General features: G+C 41.3%; 5 non-coding genes across 5 annotated transcripts; 3 read left to right on the top strand and 2 right to left on the bottom strand.

The window, feature by feature from the left end:
• Nucleotides 1–273: 273 nt before the first annotated feature.
• On the bottom strand, nt 274–464 carry LOC140306113 (U2 spliceosomal RNA). Its single transcript, XR_011915472.1, has one exon. It is a non-coding gene; the product is annotated as a U2 spliceosomal RNA (small nuclear RNA).
• A 3,328-nt stretch (nt 465–3,792) lies between these two features.
• LOC140306050 (U2 spliceosomal RNA) lies at nt 3,793–3,983 on the top strand. Its single transcript, XR_011915414.1, has one exon. It is a non-coding gene; the product is annotated as a U2 spliceosomal RNA (small nuclear RNA).
• Nucleotides 3,984–4,394: 411 nt separating this feature from the next.
• LOC140306380 (U5 spliceosomal RNA) lies at nt 4,395–4,508 on the top strand. The gene has a single exon (XR_011915694.1). It is a non-coding gene; the product is annotated as a U5 spliceosomal RNA (small nuclear RNA).
• Nucleotides 4,509–4,798: 290 nt separating this feature from the next.
• On the top strand, nt 4,799–4,986 carry LOC140306216 (U2 spliceosomal RNA). Its single transcript, XR_011915565.1, has one exon. It is a non-coding gene; the product is annotated as a U2 spliceosomal RNA (small nuclear RNA).
• A 7,273-nt stretch (nt 4,987–12,259) lies between these two features.
• Nucleotides 12,260–12,450, bottom strand: LOC140306054 (U2 spliceosomal RNA). The gene has a single exon (XR_011915418.1). It is a non-coding gene; the product is annotated as a U2 spliceosomal RNA (small nuclear RNA).
• Nucleotides 12,451–17,430: the final 4,980 nt, after the last annotated feature.

The following is a 17,430-nucleotide window of genomic DNA, read 5'->3' as shown; positions in this document are numbered from 1 at the left end:
GTTTTCTATGGGGCATTCACACCTTTTTTTTCACCGCATTTTATAAAAACACCACAGGAACACCGTATTGAGGCTTTGTTCTGACCGCTCATTCGGTGTCGCGTTTCTTTCAAGCAATTCTCCTGGTTAGCCCGCACTCGGCTCGCTCCCAGAGCCGTGTTAAAGTCTACTTCACATTCACTCTCTTTTCTCAGCAGACTAAAAGAAAGTTTCATCTTGGGCTCCCTGAAACTTCCATCCTGCATCCGCTGTTTGCTTTTTCACAAGAGCAGAGGAGAGCGCACCGTTCCCAGCGGCACTACAGTACCGGGTCGATGCTTGGAGTGAACGGAGCAAGCTCCTTTTTCAACTCCTATTGATACAAATCCATTTAATATGTAGTCCTCGCATAGAGGACACATCAGACATTAAAGTGATAAGAACAGATACTACACTTGATCTTAGCCAAAAGGCCGAGAAGCGATAACTGTCCACTGGTTCACGTCCGAGGGCCCTTCCTGGCACAATGCGCACTTGTAGCGGTGTTCTTTTTATGGCAATAGTGTCACTTTGCACCTCCGCCCACCCGCTGCACTGAGCACTCTTCAGCCCTTTTAAATGGTATAACTTTACACTACCGCACGCTCCAGCGAGCACCATTCAAGCAACAACTTTGCACTCCAGCTTCGAACATCGGCACAGTCGCAACAAGTAAGGCGACTCTACTCAGAGAAGTCACTCTGCACAGTAACAAGATTTCTTTTGCACAGACAGAAAGGGCTTCATCCGCAAAGGTAAAGCCTGCCAAAAATAGAAACAACTCATTAGTGCTGCTCAACGTTGTACTTTGCAGTAAAAGAAAGAGCAAATCTAAAGATTCAGGAATCTGAGAATAAGCTTACTTCCATGAGTTCTTCACGATTTCGGATTTTGCTATAAAATGAATTCCTTCACTCAAACTAAATTAAAACTGCTAAACCGCTAATCTGTTACATGCAAGGCAGATGTCAAATTCACCGAAATAGGATCTAATATTTGGCCAATCGAGCTGTAGCAGCTTCGGTAAAAGAGTATAAGTTGAAGAGTTTGTGAATAAAGGTGTGCGCACACATAGCGAGTTGTAGGAAAATAGGCAGGGAGCAATGCTGGCTGGGGTATAGGTTCTTGTATGTTGTCTGACTGTTTGATTTGAATGTGTTGTGTAAGTGTCCTGTTGAATGTTACATGTTTGGGCTTTGACACGCTTCACTGTGGTTGTTAACTGTGTGGTGTGTCCTGAAATGCTATATGTTTTGGCTGTGTGACATGCTTAATGCTTTTCAGTAGCAACCCACTTATTCATATATAGCAACTGACAACATAAGAAGTCCGGACATACTTTGATAGTAGTTGTAGAAGTATCCTTATTGATAATAGATAAACTAATTCATAGTGATAGAACAGTAGATGAACAGGTGCCTGCACATGTCTCATGAAAATAAAATGGGTGTATGATTGCTGACGGCAGAGCAATACTGCCAAACTTATGAGTTCTTGTGGCAAACTTCATTCAGTGCCTTGACGTGTATACGCTGTTTCGCTGACTTGTCACAAGAAACAAAGTGTGTTTGATAAGATCCGACCATTTTATTACGGGAGGATCAGTATGTATGGATTCTGATGTGACTGATAAACCCATTCGTATCTTAAGCATAATCTAATATGTGAGACAACGCCCTGGCACACAATCAAAAAAAAAAAAAAAAGAGAGAGCGGTTTTGTGTCCCCACAGTCCATAATGTAGAAAAGAGAGAAAAAAGCCTTTCTGATTTGTTGTGTGTGCTCACAGTGCAGAGTGTAGAGAAAAGAGAGAAAAGAAAGCCGTTTTGGTGTCACGGGTGTTGTGACTTACACACACACATTTCTGAATTGAGAAAGGAAATTATTTTAGAGGAAGCACTAGAGTTTAGATCCCACATTTGTTGATAGGCATTCATTTAATTTTTCTTTTAATCAGTTTTAAAGTGAATACTAACTGAGAAATGAAAAAGGTGAAGAGTTTAGAAGCTTGGTTCAAGAGCAAAACTTGGTTTATGATCAGCTGAGTCTCTAAACAGAACAGCAAAGGGCTTCATCGAACATTTAAAAAAGATTCAGATTGTTAGAATATCCAGAATTTATAGGAATGGTGGTGATTACTCTTATTTTCTAGAATGGAAATAACTGCACCATGTCTGTTTTATGAATTTAAGGGGCTAAAAAGTTTTGTTCTCGTTTTTTTTGATTAACCGAATGTATGTGAGAGTCCAAACAGACAGAAGGGTTACGGCCGAGCGCTGGACCTTCCAAAAAAGATGAGACAGGCTGGACCCGTGCCATACTAGTTAAGGCCTGCCTGTGGATAACAGGTTCTTTAAACTCTCACACACACAAACTCACACACGTTCGCACACATACACCCATACACACACATTCTTGAACTTGCTGCAAGATTAAACCTTTGCATTAACTGTCTCCAGCAACTCTGAGTCTCATTGAGAGACTTTTCTCAACAATTGGGTCCTCAAACCAGATCTCAACGTTTTTTCCGCTGTCCAGGGTCGGAGCTGAAACCGTGCACGGGGGAGTCCAGTACTCCTAATGAAAGACCCCCTGCTGAATTGCGGTAATTAGGGGCCAGTGTCCACTGAAAGGGGGAAAAAGGGACGAGATCGTACTTTTGAATCAATGGCCAGAAGCCATTGGCAGTGCAGGCATCAACAATAATGGTGTTATTTCACCCATTAACACTTAAGGTACCTCATGCAGTGGCTGTGATATGGTTACTTAACAAAATATCTTTACCAGACATCTCACCTACATAACAGTTCTTCTTTCACAGCCACACCTTGTTGTCGAGAGATGTGCTACACTTAATCCATCCACACTGCTACCTACCCCACAGATGGAAAGCCTCATGATTGCATGTCAGAAATAACCATCAGTGTTTTACCCAGGCCAGACTTAACTGATATACGTTATGAAAATGCAGAAATAACTATATTTATTCAACAGGTCAAGCAAAAAACCCTGATGGCACAAATGCTACAGGATTTGCAGTACTAACAGAAACTGAAGTTTTCTTAAAACAACCACTACCAAAAAATTACTCTGTTCAAGCAGTCGAATTGGTTGCTTTAACTGAAGCTTGTAAATTAAATAACAAAAAGGTTGTTAACGTTTACACTGACAGTCAGTATGCCTTCTCAACTGTACATGTGTTAACACAGCATTGGAAAAACAGGTATGTTGACATCCACAGCTAAATGTATAAACTACAAATATTTTAGCATTATTAGATGTTATTCAATTGCCATCTACAATAGACTCGTATGAATGACCGGAAGGAAAACCATACTGCCAAAGAATTTGTTTAAATATACTGCAGTATTGAGCCACGGACCATGTCATGTCTCAACAGGAGGGATGGAAGCAATAATGAACAAGGTTTTTACAGCATATGGTTTTACTAATTATTGAAATTTTTTTTTTAGAATAAATAAATGAATAAAGTTTTGTCTAGCAGGTCAAATATGTGCAAAATACATTCCACAGGGCAATCTAAGACCAAAACGAAGATAATTCCCTAAGCCAGTGTATCTTTTTCAACATATTTGTTTGGATTTCATTATTTCATTATTTTGTAGATTTCATTGAACTAAATTAATGTTAAGGGAAACGATTCTGCTCAGTGACAACAGAGGTTTTTACAAACTGGTCTGAAATATTTCCATGTGCACAAGCAGATGCAAATTGTGCCAGGAAGGGCCCTCGGACGTGAACCAGTGGACAGTTATCGCTTCTCGGCCTTTTGGCTAAGATCAACTGTAGTATCTGTTCTTATCAGTTTAATGTCTGATATGTCCTCTATGCGAGGACTACATATTAAATGGATTTTTATCAATAGGAGTTGAAAAAGGAGCTTGCTCCGTTCACTCCAAGCATCGACCCGGTACTGCAGTGCCGCTGGGATCGGTGCGCTCTCCTCTGCTCTTGTGAAAAAGCAAACAGCGGTGCAGGATAGAAGTTTCAGGGAGCCCAAGATGAAACTTTCTTTTAATCTGCTGAGAAAAGAGAGTGAATGCGAAGTAGACTTTAACACGGCTCTGGGAGCGAGCCGTGTGCGGGCTAACCGGGAGAATTGCTTGAAAGAAATGCGACACCGAATGAGCGGTCAGAACAAAGCCTCAATACGGTGTTCCCGTGTTGTTTGTGGCTGCCTTGTCTTTTGCACAGAGTAAAAGACAAGGCAGCCATCGAATAGGGCCCGATTGTTCCTACTTGGTCAGCCGAGGAGCAAGGGGGGGGAGCAAGCGTCTCAACCAAGCAAAGCTCACCATGGGGAAGGTGGCTATGTACACTAGCCTGATGCCCTTCTCCCGCAGTGATGGATAATCGTACTCTGGTTTCTCTTCATAACGTACAAGTCCTTCGCCTTTTACTAAAGACTTCTGTTGAGAGCAGCACTAATGAATTGTTTCTATTTTTGGCAGGCTTTACCTTTGGGGGTGAAGCCCTTTCTGTCTGTGCAAAAGAAATCTTGTTACTGTGCAGAGTGACTTCTCTGAGTAGAGTCGCCTTACTTGTTGCGACTGTGCCGATGTTCAAAGCTGGAGTGCAAAGTTGTTGCTTGAATGGTGCTCGCTGGAGCGTGCGGTAGTGTAAAGTTATACCATTTAAAAGGGTTGAAGAGTGCTCAGTGCAGCGGAGGTGCAAAGGTACACTATGGCCATAAAAAGAACACCGCTACAAGTGCGCATTGTGCCAGGAAGGGCCCTCGGACGTGAACCAGTGGACAGATATCGCTTCTCGGCCTTTTGGCTAAGATCAAGTGTAGTATCTGTACTTATCAGTTTAATATGTGATATGTCTATGCAAGGACTACATATCAAATGGATGTGTATCAATAGGAGTTGAAAAAGGAGCTTGCTCCGTTCACTCCAAGCATCGACCCGGTACTGCAGTGCCGCTGGGAACGGTGCGCTCTCCTCTGCTCTTCTGAAAAAGCAAACAGCGGTGCAGGATGGAAGTTTCAGGGAGCCCAAGATGAAACTTTCTTTTAGTCTGCTGAGAAAAGAGAGTGAATGCGAAGTAGACTTTAACACGGCTCTGGGAGCGAGCCGAGTGCGGGCTAACCAGGAGAATTGCTTGAAAGAAACGCGACACTGAATGAGCGGTCAGAACAAAGCCTCAATACGGTGTTCCTGTGGTGTTTTTATAAAATGCGGTGAAAAAAAAAGGTGTGAATGCCCCATAGAAAACTAAAAGGTGGAGCGGAAGTGTTCGGCTGCAAGAAGGTGTGAATGTCCGACTATATTTGGTGAAAAGCAGGTGAAGCAAGGTCTGAATGCCCAACCTTACATCATCAAAAGCGAGATCAGAGGTTTTTGGCTGCAAGAAGGCCATAGTTTGCCAAAAGCGGGTAAGGTGCGAATGACCCACTAAATATCAACAAAAGTGGGGGCGGAGGTCTTCGGATGAAAGTGGGTGTGAATATCCCACCATACAAGTATGGTGGAGAGGAAGCTGTGAATGGCCGACCATAGTTTGCAAAAAGCTGGTGAGAAAAGGTGCGAATGTCCAACGATACATGATCAAAACAGGGAGCGGAGGTGTTTGGCTGCGACAAGGTGTGAATGTCCACCCATAATTAATGAAAAGCGGGCAACAAGTAGGTTCGAATGCCACACCATACATCATCAAAAGCAGGAGTGGATGTGTTCGGCTACAAGAAGGTTTGAATGTCCGAGCATAGTTTGTAAAAAGCGGGTAAGAAAAGGTTCGAATGCCCGAACATACACCATCAAAAGAGGGAGCGGAGGTGTTCCGCTGTAAGACGGTGTGAATGTCCGACCATAGTTGGTAAAAAGTGGGTATGAAAAGGTTCGAATGCCCAAATTCGGCTGCAAAAATGAATGTTCGACTAAAGTTTGCAAAAAGCGGGTAAGACAAGGTGCGAATGCCTGACAATGTATGATCAAAAGCGGGAGCGGAGGTGTTCAGCTGCAAGAAGGTCTAAATGTCCATTATTAATTGCTAGAAAACATGAAAGAAAATTTTCGAAAATCAATCCGCACATGATCATAAGTGGGAGAGGAGGTGTTCAGCTGCAAGAAGGTGTGAATGTCCTATCATAATTGCTGAAAAATGTGTTAGAAACGGTAAGAATGCCGGACCATACATCATCAAAAGCTAGAGAGGTGGTGTTCGGCTGCAAGTAGGTGTGAATGTCTGATTAAAGTTCAAATATATTAAAAAAAGCGGGAGGAGAGGTCTTCGGATGAGTGGTTGAGAATTTCCAACCATAATCTATAAAATGCGGTGAAAAAAAAGGTGTGATAGAAACCTAAAAGGTGGAGTGGAAGTGTTCGGCTGCAAGAAGGTGTGAATGTCCATCTATAGTTGGTGAAAAGCAGGAAAAGCAAGGTCTGAATGCCCAATCTTACATCATCAAAAGCGAGATCAGAGGTGTTTGGCGGCAAGAAAACGGGTAAGGTTTGAATGACCGACTAAATATCAACAAAAGTGGGGGCGGAGATCTTCGGATGCAAGTGGGTGTGAATATCCCACCATACAAGTATGGTGGAGAGGAAGCTGTGAATGGCCGACCATAGTTTGAAAAAAGCGGGTGAGAAAAGGTGCGAATGTCCAACCATACATGATCAAAACAGGGAGCGGAGGTGTTTGGCTGCGACAAGGTGTGAATGTCCACCCATAATTAATGAAAAGCGGGCAACAAGTAGGTTCGAATGCCCAACCATACATCAACAAAAGCAGGAGTGGATGTGTTTGGCTACAAGAAGGTTTGAATATCCGAGCATAGTTTGTAAAAAGCGGGTAAGAAAAGGTGCGAATGCCCGACAAAGTATGATCAAAAGAGGGAGTGGAGGTTTTCGGCTACAAGAAGGTTTGAATGTCCGACCATAGTTTGTAAAAAGCGGGTAAGAAAAGGTGCGAATGCCCGAACATACACCATCAAAAGAGGGAGCGGAGGTGTTACACTAAAAGACGGTGTGAATGTCCGACCATAGTTGGTAAAAAGCGGGTAAGAAAAGGTTCGAATATCCGAATATATACCATCAAAAGCGGAAGCGGAGGTGTTCGGCTGCAAGAAGGTGTGAACGTCCGACCAAAGTTTGTAAAAAGCAGTTAAGAAAAGGTTCGAACATCCAACCAAACATAATCAAAAGTGGGAGCAGAGCTGTTCGACTGCAAGTAGGTGTGAATGTCCACCCATAATTCCTGAAAAATGGGTAAGAAAAGGTGCGAATGCCCAACCATACATCATCAAAAGAAGAAGTGGATGTGTTCTGCTACAAGAAGGTTTGAATGTCCGACCATAGTTTGTAAAAAGTGGGTAAGAAAAAGTTCGAATGCCCGAACATACACCATCAAAAGACGGAGCGGAGGTGTTCCGCTGTAAGATGCTGCGAATGTCCGACCATAGTTGGTAAAAAGCGGGTAAGAAAAGGTTAAAAAACCCGACTGTACACAATCAATAGCGGGAGCGGAGTTGTTCGGCTACAAGAAGGTGTGAAAGTCCGACCATGGTTTGTAAAACGCGGGTAAGACAAGGTGCGAATGCCCGACAATGTATGATCAAAAGAGGGAGCGGAGTTGTTCGGCTGCAAGGTCTGAATTTCCAACCATAATTTGTAAACACCGTTGAAGAAAAGCCTCGAAAGCCCGACTATACACCATCAAAAGCGGGAGCGGAGGTGTTCAGCTGCAAGAAGGTCTGAATGTCCACCAATAATTACTGAAAAATGGGTAAGAAAAGGTGTGAATGCCCAACTATACATCATCAAAAGCAGAAGTGGATGTGTTCGGCCACAAGAAGGTTTGAATGTCCGACCATAGTTTGTAAAAGGCGGGTAAGAAAAGGTTCGAATGCCCGAACATACACAATCAAAAGAGGGAGCGGAGGTGTTTCGCTGCAAGAAGGTGTGAATGTCCGAGCATAGTTTGTAAAAAGTGGGTAAGAAAAGGTTCGAATGCCAGAACATACACCATCAAAAGAGGGAGCGGAGGTGTTCCACTGTAAGAAGGTGTGAATGTCCGACCATAGTTGGTAAAAAGCGGGTAAGAAAAGGTTGAAATACCCGACTCTACACAATCAATAGCAGGAGCGGAGTTGTTCGGCTAAAAGAAGGTGTGAAAGTCCGACCATAGTTGGTAAAAAGCGGTTAAGAAAAGGTTAAAATGGCCGACTGTACACAATCAATAGCGGGAAGGGATGTGTTCGGCTAAAAGAAGGTGTGAAAGTCCGACCATAATTTGTAAAAACCGGGGAAGAAAAGGCTCGAAAGCCCGACTATACACCATCAAAAGCGGGAGCAGAGGGGTTCAGCTGCAAGAAGGTCTCAATGTCCATCAATAATTGCTAGAAAACATGAAAGAAAATTTTCGAATATCAAACCGCACATGATCATATGCGGGAGCGGAGGTGTTCAGCTGCAAGATGGTGTGAATGTCCACCCATAATTCCTGAAAAATGGGTAAAAAAAAGGTGCGAATGCCCAACCATACAACATCAAAAGCAGGTGTGAATGTCAGATCATAATTTGCAAAAACCTGATGAGAAATGGTGAGAATGCCCGACTATACACCATCAAATGCGGGAGCGGAGGTGTTCGGCTGTGAGTAGGTGTGAATGTCCGACCATACTTGCTGAAAAATATGACAAAGCGGTTTTCACTTGGTTTGAGTGAAGGAATTCATTTTATATCAAAATCCGAAATTGTGTAGAACTCGTGGAAATAAGTTTATTCCCTGATTCCTAAAGGTTTAGTGTTGTTCTTTGGTATACTGCAAAGTAATACTTTCTATTTTGTTGAAACCGATTCAGACATGGATAAATATGAAGGACAAAGCAGTTTTAACTTGGTTTGAGTGAAGGAATTCATTTTATATCAAAATCCGAAATTGTGTAGAACTGGTGAAAAGAAGCTTATTCTCGGATTACTAAAGGTTTAGTTTTGTTCTTTGGTATACTGCAAAGTAATACTTTCTTTTTTGTTGAAACCTATTCAGACATGGATAAATATTAAGGACAAAGCAGTTTTAACTTGGTTTGAGTGAAGGAATTCATTTTATATCAAAATCCGGAATTGTGTAGAACTCGTGAAAAGAAGCTTATTCTCGGATCCCTGAAAAAAATTAGTGTTGTTCTTTCCTATCCTGCAAAGTACTACGTTCTTTTTTGTTTAAAGCTATTTAGACATGGGTAAATATGAAGGACAAAGCAGTTTTAACTTGGTTTGAGTGAAGGAATTCATTTTATATCAAAATCCGAAATTGTGTAGAACTGGTGACAAGAAGCTTATTCTCGGATTCCTAAAGGTTTAGTGTTGTTCTTTGGTATACTGCAAAGTAATACTTTCTTTTTTGTTGAAACCTATTCAGACATGGATAAATATGAAGGACAAAGCAGTTTTAACTTGGTTTGAGTGAAGGAATTAATTTTATATCAAAATCCGAAATTGTGTAGAACTCGTCAATCGACGCTTATTCTCGGATTCCTGAAAAGGTTTAGAGTTGTTCTTTCCTATCCTGCAAAGTACAACGTTCTTTTTTTGTTTAAAGCTATTATGACATGGATAAATATGAAGGACAAAGCAGTTTTAACTTGGTTTGAGTGAAGGAATTCATTTTATATCAAAATCCAGAGTTGTGCATTATGGCAGCAGAATTGTAGTCTGAATACCTTTTATGCCAAACAGATTTGCCTTGCCAAGGGAAGTTTTATAAATGTTTATTGTTTATGTTTAAAATATATAAACTAGCAGAATAATTAATTCATCCGCCTGGTCCCTCCCACCCCGGAGAGGGCAGCCAGAGACTGGCTGCAATAGGCATCCCCGCAACCTGGGACCCAACACAGGGCAGGAGGGCCTTATGTCCACCAGGCTCAGGGCCTGCAGTCACCATATTCCGGGAGCTACTGTACCCACAGAAGGAACTGCTTTGTCCTTCATATTTATCCATGTCTAAATAGCTTTAAACAAAAAAAAGAACGTAGTACTTTGCAGGATAGGAAAGAACAACTCTAAACCTTTTCAGGAATCCGAGAATATGCGTCGATTGACGAGTTCTACACAATTTCGGATTTTGATATAAAATGAATTCCTTCACTCAAACCAAGTTAAAACTGCGTTGTCCTTGATATTTATCCATGTCTGAATTGGTTTCAACAAAATAGAAAGTATTACTTTGCAGTATACCAAAAAAAACAATAAACCTTTAGGAATCCGAGAATAAACTTATTTCCACGAGTTCTACACAATTTCGGATTTTGATATAAAATGAATTCCTTCACTAGAACTAAGTTAAAACTGCTTTGTCATATTTTTCAGCAAGTATGGTCGGACATTCACACCTACTCACAGCCGAACACCTCCGCTCCCACATTTGATGGTGTATAGTCGGGCATTCTCACCATTTCTCATCAGGTTTTTGCAAATTATGATCTGACATTCACACCTGCTTTTGATGATGTATGGTTGGGCATTCGCACCTTTTTTTTACCCATTTTTCAGGAATTATGGGTGGACATTCACACCTTCTTGCAGCTGAACACCTCCTCTCCCGCATATGATCATGTGCGGTTTGATATTCGAAAATTTTCTTTCATGTTTTTTAGCAATTATTGATGGACATTGAGACCTTCTTGCAGCTGAACACCTCTGCTCCCGCTTTTGATGGTGTATAGTCGGGCTTTCGAGCCTTTTCTTCCCCGGTTTTTACAAATTATGGTTGGACATTCAGACCTTCTTGCAGCCGAAAACCTCCGCTCCCTCTTTTGATCATACATTGTCGGGCATTCGCACCTTTTCTTACCCGCTTTTTACAAACCATGGTTGGACTTTCACACCTTTTAGTAGCCAAACAACTCCGCTCCCGCTTTTGATTGTGTACAGTCGGGTATTTTAACCTTTTCTTACCCGCTTTTTACCAATTATGGTCAGACATTCACACCTTCTTACAGCGGAACACCTCTGCTCCCTGTTTTGATCATTTATGGTCTTGCAATTTCTTACCCGTTTTTGAGTAATTATGGCCGGACATTCACAGCTTCTTGCAGCCGAACACCTCTTCTCCCGCTTTTGATGATGAATGGTCCGGCATTCTTACCTTTTCTAACACATTTTTCAGCAATTATTGTCGGTCATTCACACCTTTCTCATCAGCTTTTTGCAAATTATGATCTGACATTCACACCTACTTGCAGCCGAACACCTCGGCTTACGCTTTTGATGGTGTATATTTTTGCATTCGAACCTTTTCTTACCCGCTTTTTACAAACCATGGTCGGACTTTCACACCTTTTACAGCGGAACACCTCCGCTCCCTCTTTTGATGGTGTATGTTTTGGCATTCGAACCTTTTCTTACCCACTTTTTACAAACTATGCTCGGACATTCACACCTTCTTGCAGCGAAACACCTCCGCTCCCTCTTTTGATTGTGTATGTTCGGGCATTCAAACCTTTTCTTACCCGCCTTTTACAAACTATGGTCGGACATTCAAACCTTCTTGTGGCCGAACACATCCACTTCTGCTTTTGATGATGTATAGTTGGGCATTCACACCTTTTCTTACGCATTTTTCAGTAATTATGGGTGGAAATTCAGACCTTGCAGCCGAACACCTCCGCTCCCTCTTTTGATCATACATTGTCGGGCATTCGCACCTTGTCTTACCCGCGTTTTACAAACCATGGTCGGACATTCACAGCTTCCTCTCCACCATACTTGTATGGTGGGATATTCACACCCACTTGCATCCGAAGACCTCCGCCCCCACTTTTGTTGATATTTAGTCGGTCATTCGCACCTTACCCGCTTTTGGCAAACTATGGCCTTCTTGCAGCCAAAAACCTCTGATCTCGCTTTTGATGATGTAAGGTTGGGCATTCAGACCTTTCTTCACCTGCTTTTCACCAAATATAGTCGGACATTCACACCTTCTTGCAGCCGCTCCACCTTTTAGTTTTCTATGGGGCATTCACACCTTTTTTTTCACCGCATTTTATAAAAACACCACAGGAACACCGTATTGAGGCTTTGTTCTGACCGCTCATTCGGTGTCGCGTTTCTTTCAAGCAATTTTCCTGGTTAGCCCGCACTCGGCTTGCTCCCAGAGCCGTGTTAAAGTCTACTTCGCATTCACTCTCTTTTCTCAGCAGACTAAAAGAAAGTTTCATCTTGGGCTCCCTGAAACTTCCATCCTGCACCGCTGTTTGCTTTTTTACAAGAGCAGAGGAGAGCGCACCGTTCCCAGCGGCACTGCAGTACCGGGTCGATGCTTGGAGTGAACGGAGCAAGCTCCTTTTTCAACTCCTATTGATAAAAATCCATTTAATATGTAGTCCTCGCACAGAGGACACATCAGACATTAAACTGATAAGAACAGATACTACACTTGATCTTAGCCAAAAGGCCGAGAAGCGATAACTGTCCACTGGTTCACGTCCGAGGGCCCTTCCTGGCACAATGCGCACTTGTAGCGGTGTTCTTTTTATGGCCATAGTGTCACTTTGCACCTCCGCCCACCCGCTGCACTGAGCACTCTTCAGCCCTTTTAAATGGAATAACTTTACACTACCGCACGCTCCAGCGAGCACCATTCAAGCAACAACTTTGCACTCCAGCTTCGAACATCGGCACAGTCGCAACAAGTAAGGCGACTCTACTCAGAGAAGTCACTCTGCACAGTAACAAGATTTCTTTTGCACAGACAGAAAGGGCTTCATCCGCAAAGGTAAAGCCTGCCAAAAATAGAAACAACTCATTAGTGCTGCTCAACGTTGTACTTTGCAGTAAAAGAAAGAGCAAATCTAAAGATTCAGGAATCCGAGAATAAGCTTACTTCCATGAGTTCTTCACGATTTCGGATTTTGCTATAAAATGAATTCCTTCACTCAAACTAAATTAAAACTGCTAAACCGCTAATCTGTTACATGCAAGGCAGATGTCAAATTCACCGAAATAGGATCTAAGGGTATTTGGCCAATCGAGCTGTAGCAGCTTCGGTAAAAGAGTATAAGTTGAAGAGTTTGTGAATAAAGGTGTGCGCACACATAGTGAGTTGTAGGAAAATAGGCAGGGAGCAATGCCGGCTGGGGTATAGGTTCTTGTATGTTGTCTGACTGTTTGATTTGAATGTGTTGTGTAAGTGTCCTGTTGAATGTTACATGTTTGGGCTTTGACACGCTTCACTGTGGTTGTTAACTGTGTGGTGTGTCCTGAAATGTTATATGTTTGGGCTGTGTGACATGCTTAATGCTTTTCAGTAGCAACCCACTTATTCATATATAGCAACTGACAACATAAGAAGTCCGGACATACTTTGATAGTAGTTGTAGAAGTATCCTTATTGATAATAGATAAACTAATTCATAGTGATAGAACAGTAGATGAACAGGTGCCTGCACATGTCTCATGAAAATAAAATGGGTGTATGATTGCTGACGGCAGAGCAATAATGCCAAACTTATGAGTTCTTGTGGCAAACTTGAATCAGTGTCTTGACGTGTATACGCTGTTTCGCTGACTTGTCACAAGAAACAAAGTGTGTTTGATAAGATCCGACCATTTTATTACAGGAGGATCAGTATGTATGGATTCTGATGTGACTGATAAACCCATTCGTATCTTAAGCATAATCTAATACGTGAGACAACACCCTGGCACACAATCAAAAAAAAAAAAAGAGAGAGCGGTTTTGTGTCCCCACAGTCCATAATGTAAAAAAGAGAGAAAAAAGCCTTTCTGATTTGGTGTGTGTGCTCACAGTGCAGAGTGTAGAGAAAAGAGAGAAAAGAAAGCCGTTTTGGTGTCACGGGTGTTGTGACTTACACACACACATTTCTGAATTGAGAAAGGAAATTATTTTAGAGGAAGCACTAGTAGAGTTTAGATCCCACATTTGTTGATAGGCATTCATTTAATTTTTCTTTTAATCAGTTTTAAAGTGAATACTAACTGAGAAATGAAAAAGGTGAAGAGTTTAGAAGCTTGGTTCAAGAGCAAAACTTGGTTTATGATCAGCTGAGTCTCTAAACAGAACAGCAAAGGGCTTCATCGAACATTTAAAAAAGATTCAGATTGTTAGAATATCCAGAATTTATAGGAATGGTGGTGATTACTCTTATTTTCTAGAATGGAAATAACTGCACCATGTCTGTTTTATGAATTTAAGGGGCTAAAAAGTTTTGTTCTCGTTTTTCTATGATTAACCGAATGTATGTGAGAGTCCAAACAGACAGAAGGGTTACGGCCGAGCGCTGGACCTTCCAAAAAAGATGAGACAGGCTGGACCTGTGCCATACTAGTTAAGACCTGCCTGTGGATAACAGGTTCTTTAAACTCTCACACACACAAACTCACACACGTTCGCACCCATACACCCATACACACACACATTCTTGAACTTGCTGCAAGATTAAACCTTTGCATTAACTGACTCCAGCAACTCTGAGTCTCATTGAGAGACTTTTCTCAACAATTGGGTCCTCAAACCAGATCTCAACGTTTTTTCCGCTGTCCAGGGTCGGAGCTGAAACCGTGCACGGGGGAGTCCAGTACTCCTAATGAAAGACCCCCTGCTGAATTGCGGTAATTAGGGGCCAGTGTCCACTGAAAGGGGGAAAAAGGGACGAGATCGTACTTTTGAATCAATGGCCAGAAGCCATTGGCAGTGCAGGCATCAACAATAATGGTGTTATTTCACCCATTAACACTTAAGGTACCTCATGCAGTGGCTGTGATATGGTTACTTAACAAAATATCTTTACCAGACATCTCTCCTACATAACAGTTCTTCTTTCACAGCCACACCTTGTTGTCGAGAGATGTGCTACACTTAATCCATCCACACTGCTACCTACCCCACAGATGGAAAGCCTCATGATTGCATGTCAGAAATAACCATGTGTTTTACCCAGGCCAGACTTAACTGATATACGTTATGAAAATGCAGAAATAACTATATTTATTCAACAGATCAAGGAAAAAAACCCTGATGGCACAAATGCTACAGGATTTGCAGTAGTAACAGAAACTGAAGTTTTCTTAAAACAACCACTACCAAAAAATTACTCTGTTCAAGCAGTCGAATTGGTTGCTTTAACTGAAGCTTGTAAATTAAATAACAAAAAGGTTGTTAACGTTTACACTGACAGTCAGTATGCCTTCTCAACTGTACATGTGTTAACACAGCATTGGAAAAACAGGTATGTTGACATCCACAGCTAAATGTATAAACTACAAATATTTTAGCATTATTAGATGTTATTCAATTGCCATCTACAATAGACTCGTATGAATGACCGGACGGAAAACCATACTGCCAAAGAATTTGTTTAAATATGCTGCAGTATTGAGCCACGGACCATGTCATGTCTCAACAGGAGGGATGGAAGCAATAATGAACCAGGTTTTTACAGCATATGGTTTTACTAATTATTAAAAAAAATTTTTTAGAATAAATAAATGAATAAAGTTTTGTCTAGCAGGTCAAATATGTGCAAAATACATTCCACAGGGCAATCTAAGACCAAAACGAAGATAATTCCCTAAGCCAGTGTATCTTTTTCAACATATTTGTTTGGATTTCATTATTTCATTATTTTGTAGATTCCATTGAACTAAATTAATGTTAAGGGAAACGATTCTGCTCAGTGACAACAGAGGTTTTTACCAAATGGTCTGAAATATTTCCATGTGCACAAGCAGATGCACTCTCAGTAGCAAAATCACGCGTAAAATAACTAATTTCTAGATTTGAAATTCCTGAAAAGATCTTCAGTGATAATTTGACACACTTTGTAAACAATGTCATCTCACTGATGGCAAAGAACTTAAAATAGACCTTAGAAACCACTGTGATATAGAAGGTTTCGCTAACACATTGGAATTGTTTTACTATTTACATATGCATGTGCAGTGAAGAATTGCTTGCTGCTGATAAATGCAAAGAGGAACAGCTTACACATAAATGCTCACATATAGGCTGCTGAATGCAATGAAGACCTGCTTATCCAGTAAAGTTCAATGTCAATGTGTAATATTCAATTAGGATTTGCAAAACAGGGAAGTTAAACAATGAATGGGTCCATAGTCGGTATGAGAAGACTACAGGAATATTTACCTGGGTGTACGTTCAAACAGAGATGAGAAAATTGCGATAAATTATTGTTTGTTTGTTTGTTAGTATGTATATGAATGTTATGTGTATAAACTGTGTTGAGTTGTAGTTACTCAGTAGTGTCTCAGTGAAACAACCGACGGGGGAAGCCTTGCGGTGACAACAAAAGCAGTGTTTTACTGATCAGTCAAGTTGCTCCAGTGTACTCCATACAAACTGGTTGGCTACTGAAGGGATAGAAATGGGGAATACTTGTTTTAAAGCAAAGAAGGAATTAGATGGGAAAAATACATGTTTTAACGGGACCCAGACAATATTAAATAGTCAGACAGATGGGAGAAGAAGTGTAGTTTTGTAGGAAATCACAAAATTATTACATAAAATTAGTGAAATCAATTGAAGAATGCCTTTCTGAAGAGCTGTTTACCACAGATGAGCAGCTTTGCGACCAAGCACATTGTAGATCGCTTTACTGCCTAAATTATCTAGTTTAATGGATTGGTTTAGACATGCATAAAAGCATTTTAAGAACAAAGAGAGAAACAAAAAGGGACAACGCTTCATGGTGGAAGGTGATGTATAAATAACTGTGTATATGATGAAGGAGAGACCTTTTGAGCAGGACAGCCATTTCGCAGCACAGGGACAGAAGTCCAAGTTAAAGGATCTCCCACGTGATATCACCTGTCACACTGTGTCAAGGCATCAAAAGAAGAAAAAATCACCAAACTCAAGGACAAAGAGACGAAGACTCCGGTGAACGAAGAGAGAGGACTTACAAACCAGAAATACAAAAGGATGCTCGATATCAAGATCCAGAAGAAGAGGCTAACAATGCCACAAACACTTACGATGCTGGGAATGATGCCAGCAATGAACAGAGAAGAAGATTCAGTGTCATCAATCTGCAACACGTGCCTCTAATGAGGGGGTGAATATAGAATCCTCAACGATTACAACGTCTCTGGGAACTGTGACAACAACAAGGTTTAAACCATATATATTGTAACCTATTGGCTAAGGAATAGTGCTGAAAATGAGGTAAATCTAATCCACCACTGTCCTTGGTCTTCTGTAGGGTTTTTAAACTAATACGTGGTGGTTTGTTTTTCCACAGAAATTTGGAGATGCATGAATCTAGTGACTTAAACCAAGTAGCAGATGGTTCTATGGGGATCATTGAGAACAAATAGTTAACTTTTGGTAGTATCATCAATTTAATGCTTGTAACTCTCCCCATAAGTGATATAGGTAAGGACTTCCAACGAGAGAGATCGTCCTCTA

Source organism: Leuresthes tenuis, unplaced genomic scaffold (genome assembly GCF_036924035.1).
Source record: "Leuresthes tenuis unplaced genomic scaffold, fLeuTen1.0.hap1 SCAF_4, whole genome shotgun sequence".
Taxonomy (NCBI): domain Eukaryota; kingdom Metazoa; phylum Chordata; class Actinopteri; order Atheriniformes; family Atherinopsidae; genus Leuresthes; species Leuresthes tenuis.
The sequence above is the reverse complement of the archived record's forward strand: the minus strand, read 5'-3'. Positions and strand labels throughout refer to the sequence as shown.